This window comes from Saccopteryx bilineata, chromosome 6 (genome assembly GCF_036850765.1).
Source record: "Saccopteryx bilineata isolate mSacBil1 chromosome 6, mSacBil1_pri_phased_curated, whole genome shotgun sequence".
NCBI lineage: Eukaryota > Metazoa > Chordata > Mammalia > Chiroptera > Emballonuridae > Saccopteryx > Saccopteryx bilineata.
In genome coordinates, this window is record NC_089495.1 from 78,558,291 (window position 1) to 78,565,206 (window position 6,916).

Consider the following 6,916-nt stretch of genomic DNA (forward strand, 5'->3'; position numbering starts at 1 on the left):
TCTATTAATATTGTCAGTTTGTCAAAGACTTAAGCAATATGAAAACTGAGGCAGAAGGAAAAAAGTAATCGCTTTACAAATACACATTTTCACACCCAGACTGGAGGAGGCAGTAGTTCATTGCTAAGGCATCATAAGGATATGCAGTTAAGATAAAATGCAATATGTGAAAATTTCTTATCTCTCTCAAGTACTCTAATAGCCTAAATATAGGTTCTTTTCATTCTTCTTATTCTTATTAGTTCATTTGAAGTATAGGCATCAGCATGTGAAACATCATTTTCTTTAAAATACTGTAGTATAAGATTACTTTTAGTTTAAAAATAGTCTTCAAGCCCTGGCCAGTTGGCTCAGTGGTAAAGCGTTGGCCTGGCATGCAGGAGTCCTGGGTTCGATTCCTGGCCAGGGCACACAGGAGAAGTGTCCATCTGCTTCTCCACCCCTCCCCGTCTCCTTCCTCTCTGTCTCTCTCTTCCCCTCCTGCAGCCAAGGCTCCATCAGAGCAAAGTTGGTCCGGGTACTGAGGATGGCTCCATGGCTTCTGCCTCAGGCGCTAGAATGGCTCTGGTCACAACAGAGCAATGCCCCAGATGGGCAGAGCATTGCCCCCTGGTGGGCATGTCGGGTGGATCCCGGTCGAGCGCATGTGGGAGCCTTTCTGACTGCCTCCCCGTTTCCAACTTCAGAAAAATACAAAAAAAAAAATCGTCTTCATGTTCTGTTTTCACTAGGTGTGTGGCCTTTCATAAGTTATACAACCTCAAAATACCTCATTTTTCTAACCTGTCAAATGGGAATAATAATAATATCAATGTCATAGGGTTGATAGGAAGAATATATGAGCTACTTCAGGTAAAACATGAAAACAGAGATTATAATTTATAATGAGTTAAATACTGTTTAACTTTTATTATTATTGTTTTCTTATTTGACTATTGTACCCTGAAAAAACTGCAAGGAAAAAAAAAAAGAAGGAAATGTCACATTTTAAGATTATTTTTTATTTATTGATTTTACAGAAGGACAAGGGATAAGCAACAAGCACCAACTCCTAGTTGCTTCACCGTAGTGGTTCACTGATTGCTTGTCGCATGTGTTCTGAATGGGCAAACCCAGGGTTTCCAACCACAACCTCAGCGTTCCAGGTTGACCCCCTGTCCACTGCGCCACCACAGGTCAGGTGGAATCAGCTTTAAAATGAGAGTAAAAGAGGTAAGCAATTGGTTGGAAATGCAAGTTTAGAGCTATAAAGAAAATGTAAAGCAAGAGATACAGAATTAAGGTTCATCCTAATCAAAGTTGAGGCCAGAGACACAGATAAGATCTCAGACTTGCCTTGAGTGGGGAGTTGAGGCTTGAGGGCCATAGCAGTAAAGGGCTTGTTGAAAATACAGACCCTTAGACCCATGAACACTTATTTAATCAGAATTTGGGGATAGCGTTAAAGATTATATTTTTAACAAGTTGTCACATTTTTTTAAAAAACACTAAAGTTGAGACCCCATGCTTCAGTGGGTGAAGCTTCTAGAGGCCTCTTGAATTCCCAGATGAATTCTCCATCTTCAAAGGGCATCTCCAGTCTCCACCTCTGTCCTCACATCACCCTTTCTCTGATCCCGGCTTCTCCTGTGTCCCTCTTGTGGGGACTTGTGATTATACTGGGCCCACCAGGATAATCCAGGATATCCTCCCTAGCTCAAAGGCCTTACTTGTTTACAACCGCACAGATTTTGTAGTCCTGTAACATATGTATAGGTTCTAAGGATAAAGACAAGGATACTTCTGGGGCAACTGCTATTCACCATAGTGGCTCAGGTAAACCAGAGAAAGTAGCCTCCACTCTGAGGGACCCTGTCAATGCTCTGTGCCCAGATCTTCCAGTCTTTTTCTCACAGGACGCCTTAAATTGTTGTCAAGTGCGAGTTCCAAAGAGATTCAAGGAGTTATACGGAAATTTTTAGGAGTTTATCACCGGCGTCTTGCACAGAGCTCAATACAGACTCAAATCATGCAGCCCCGAACAAACTCAGGAGTTCGCTTTTAAAGGCATAAAACCACATTTTGGGGCGGGGGGAGGAGAGAGGGATACAGCCAAGCGGGATTACAAAAGCGAAACAGGCTCATTAAGCTAAGGTTATCTAACAATCTAACAATCTTGGCTGTGTGGTCCAAATTTCTTAACAGTCAGCTGCAGGCCCCCTAATGTCTGCATTTAGGCAGACTGTTGAGCCTGCATAATAACGTCCCTAAAATGGACAAAAATAGGAAAATGTTGAGGCTAAGGAGTCTGATTTCATTATAGATCAAATGTATAAGCTAATCCTGGGTAGCTTACAATGCAAAGGGGGTTTCAATTAGTTGGGTCCCTTGTAATAAAATGTCAGTCATGGCATGCCAGTCAAATGTATAGACTGAGAAGGTGCTGTTATCCATCCATGCATTAAATACCAGTGAAGATAAAATTTTTTTGGATAAAAATCACGTGAAAAGAAGTTCTAGGCCTGACCTGTGGTGGCACAGTGGATAAAGCGTCGACCTGGAAATGCTGAGGTCGCCGGTTTGAAACCCTGGGCTTGCCTGGTCAACGCACATATGGGAGTTGATACTTCCAGCTCCTCCCCCCTGTCTCTCTCTCCTCTCTCTCTCTCTCTCTCTCTCTGTCTCTCTCTGTCTCTCTCTCTCTCCTCTCTCTCCTCTCTAAAATGAATAAATAAATAAAATAAAATAAAAAAAAGAAATATTAAAATTAAAAAAAAAAGTCCTAGTTTTCTTGCCACATACCATTTGATTGTTCAGAGCATCCCCTGAAATAAAATCATTCCACTCTGGTGATCAATGAGTGTGATGGCTACTTTTCGGTGTCAACTGGGCTAGGGTATAGTACCCAGTTACTTGGTCAAACACAAGAATAGATATTGTTGCAAAAGTATTCTTTTAAGATGTGATAAACATTTAAATTAGTAGACTTTTTTTTTGAGAGGAAGAATAAAAAACTTTTTTGAGAGGAAGACTAAAGAACTTTATTAGCTACGTACTATTGGCAAAAGGGGGTATAGCTCAGGGGTAGAGCATTTGACTGCAGATCAAGAGGTCCCCGGTTCAAATCCGGGTGCCCCCTTTGAGAGTCTTCTTTTCCTTCTTGAACTGGATTGACAAAATCAGTTCTATGACAACCATACTCTAGTCTCCTTACAGGCGGTGGCTGGCTAGAGCCTATGAAATGGCACCTTTATGGCCATCCCTTCTGTTAGGCTTCAGGTAGGCAATGAACAATCTTCCATGTCCTTCTGGAACCTTATTGGCAGGATCAACCAGGAAGCCACCTGGCAAAGGAGAAGCCTGGTTTACAGAAGCCCAGACCAGCACCGCAGAGCAGAGGACAGAAAGGTGGACCTGAAGACAATCATCTCTTCAAATGTTTCATCTCCCCCAGCAGTTAAAGGGTTGACTATACGGAGATTTGGGGCACAGGAGAGCGGTCAGCCCGCATGCTCACGTGTGGCTTTGTGCAGAGCTCTGATCCCTGTCCAGTCGATGTGTGCTCTGTCTCCGAGGTGCTCCATGCGTGGTCAGGCCATCGGGCATTCTGAGTCTGGTCTCAGATGCTCAGCATCAAAACTACAGCAGAGACGTGACTGCAGCTCCTTCCAGCTGTCCAGGGTGCTCTCCAGGTTATGCCCTCCTCCAGGGACTAGGGTGAGAGGCTGTGGAACTGTGGGAGGAGGGCACCTGTTGCTCCCTTTGATGTGGGGACGAGTTTGTAGTAAAGCAGGTCTGGCAGCTCAGCCAAGCCATGCGGAAGGGGCATCTGGGGCAGAAGCTCTGGGTGTGTCTACACAGTAAAAGGTGTTCATTGAGCCTTAATGGTATGGTAGGGGGTATAGCTCAGCGGTAGAGCATTTGACTGCAGATCAAGAGGTCCCCAGTTCAAATCTGGGTGCCCCCTAGCATTTAGTCCCTAAAGGTTGGAAAGGAGTTCCAGTTTCCTTCTTCTTTCTGAATCTGATCTCTGAGTCTTCCTGCAAAGGGCAAAGAAGCTGAGGAGGTCTTCATGTTCTGTTTTCATTAGGTGTGTGGCCTTTCATAAATTATACAACCTCAAAGTACCTCATTTTTCTCACCTGTCAAATGGGGATAATAATAATATCAATGTCATAGGGTTGATAGGAAGAATATATGAGCTACTTCAGGTAAAACATGAAAACAGAAATTATAATTTATAATGAGTTAAATACTGTTTACTTTTATTATTATTGTTTTCTTATTTGACTATTGTACCCTGAAAAAACTGAAAAAAAAAAAAAAGAAGAAGAAGAAGAAGGAAATGTCACATTTTAAGATTATGTGGAAATTTAAGGGTTTTTTTGTGGGGGTTTTTTTTGGTATTTTTCTGAAGTTGGAAACGGGGAGGCAGTCAGACAGGCTCCCGCATGCGCCCAACCAGTATCCACCTGGCATGCCCACCAGGGGGCGATGCTCTGCCCATCTGGGGCGTTGCTCTATTGCAACCAGGGCCATTCTAGCGCCTGAGGCCGAGGCCACAGAGCCATCCTCAGCGCCGGGCCAACTTTTGCTCCAATGGAGCCTTGGCTGTGGGAGGGGAAGAGAGAGACAGAGAGGAATGGGGGGGCGGTGGAGAGGCAGATGGGCGCTTCTCCTGTGTGCCCTGGCTGGGAATCAAACTTGGGACTCCTGCACGCCAGGCCGACACTCTACCAACTCGCCAACTCGCCAGGGCCGAAATTTAAGTTTTGAAACTAAAAGTTTAGGAGAAAAAGATCACTTTAACTTTCAATTAGAGCTTTGATTTTCTGTTATATATATCTGCTCATACATATATGAGAAAAATAAATATGAATAGGACTATAAAACTCACATATTGAATCAGCCTTTCATTAGAAAGTTATTAAGAAGAGACAAAATATCCATCATTCAAAAATTAAAAAGTTAAGCCCTATCCAGGTAGTTCCAGAGGTTAGGGCATCATCCAGATATGCCCAGGTTGTAAGGTTCGATCCCTGATCAAGAAACATATGAGACTCAATCAATGAATGCATAGATAAGTGGAACAACAAATCAATATTTCTCTCTCTCTTTTTTCTTTTTCTCCTTTCACCTCTCTTTAAAAATCAACAACAAAAAAATCTTTTTAAAAAGTTAATTTTGCAGACCAACATTTTAATAATGATAAAATGTAAATGCCAAAACCTATATCATTCACTCATTCTTTCAAAAACCTTTGTTGAGCACTTACTATGTGACAGTTAGGTGCTGGAGATAGGGATTAAAAGTAATGTTGGCCCTCAAGCAACTCTTCAGAGAGAGACAGAGAGAGAGAAAGAAACTAATAAACAGTTAAAACTGCTAGGGCACAGAGTAGTGCATGTTACAGTAGATATTTGTGCAGTGAGGGATCTGTGAGTCTGAGGGAGTCATTTAACATAGGGGAGTGAGAAGAAAGGGTGCTTGGGCTGACATGTGAAAAGCAAGCAAGAGTGAAATGGACAAATAAAATGAGAAAGCCTTTCTAGGTGAGAGAATAACATGCTAAGCATGTGTCTGCTTAATACACTATGCTATTGGGTGTATAGAGGAAATGAAAGAGCCTAGAGGTTAAGGCAATATGCAGGACCGAGAAATTTTTAACTTGAGTGGGGATCAAGAACCATAGCAGTTAAGTGCACAGATCTTGAATCCAGCTGTTCAACTGTGATAAGTTCTCATGCTGGTTTTATCACTTACTAGCTGTATAAAAACTTAGGTTGGCTACTTCACCTAAGCCTTAGTTTCCTCATTTGTTAAAAGGGACATGGGTAATAGTAGCTACCTCATAAACTCTTGTGAGAAATGAAGAAACAATTGATACAGAAAGTGCTTAAGTGCCTGACAAAAAGGCAGTTCTTAATAAATATTATTTGTTATTATTATCATTGCAAATAGACTTGCAGAGTGTGGACAGGTGTGGTTTGTTCTGCCAGATTTGCACCAGGAAGTGTTTTGCACCAGGAGTTTATCATAGCAGAGAAGGGAAGGAGAGGTGGCCCTCAAGTCAAAGGGAACAACAAACGTTAAGCTATGAGGTGTGAAAAGTTGGGGTGTTTAAGAAAAGATGAGGAGCTCTTTGTGGTGAGCACAAGGGGAGATGTTTTTGGAGATGAAATGGAAATAAAAACTGTGGAATACTTCTTTTTGAAGGTATAAAAAATTGATTGATTGATTTTCAGAGAGAGAAATATCAATTTGTTGTTTCCTTATTTATGTATTCATTTGTTAATTCTTGTATGTGCCCTGATCAGAAAACAAACCTGCAACCTCACAAGGCCAACTGACCTACCCAGGTAGGGCTCTGTGGAATGCTTTCAAGCAAGTGAATGGCCTGTTCAATTTTGAGCTTTAGAAAGAAACCTACTTAGCATTTGGGACGATTGACATGTAGGGTAGGGTAGTGAGGAGCAGAAGTCTGAAGTCAGGGAGACCAATTCAGAGACTATTAAAGTCTAAGGTTGAGAAATTGCCTGGTTAAGTAGGAACTGTGGCAATGATGAATTTTTATTCATCTTTCTGAACAATGCTTAGACATTTTCTGCTCCGGAAGCCTCCCCTGATTTCAGGGAAAGTGTGATATCTCTTCTTGTACCACTGATGTCCCAACTCCTGTTACTGCACCCAATTTCACTGTGTTCAAATAATTTGTCTTTATATCTGTCTTATCCACAAAAAAGTAAGCACCTATCTTATTTATATCTGTATCCTTGGCCCTTAGAATAGCATTAAATCTTTGAGGAACCTTAGAGGAACTCAGAAAAGTAGCTAGGAGGCTAAATCAAGGTGTGCACTGATGTGATATGGTGAGGAGACAAGGGAGTGGGGAGTTAAGAATGTCTCTGAGTTCTCTAGCTTATAAGATAAAATATTG

General features: G+C 41.9%; 2 non-coding genes across 2 annotated transcripts; both read left to right on the forward strand.

Moving 5' to 3' along the window:
* The first annotated feature begins 3,046 nt into the window (after positions 1-3,046).
* TRNAC-GCA (transfer RNA cysteine (anticodon GCA)) lies at positions 3,047-3,118 on the forward strand. Its single transcript has one exon. It is a non-coding gene; the product is annotated as a tRNA-Cys (tRNA).
* A 756-nt stretch (positions 3,119-3,874) lies between these two features.
* TRNAC-GCA (transfer RNA cysteine (anticodon GCA)) lies at positions 3,875-3,946 on the forward strand. The gene has a single exon. It is a non-coding gene; the product is annotated as a tRNA-Cys (tRNA).
* The last annotated feature ends 2,970 nt before the right edge of the window (positions 3,947-6,916 follow it).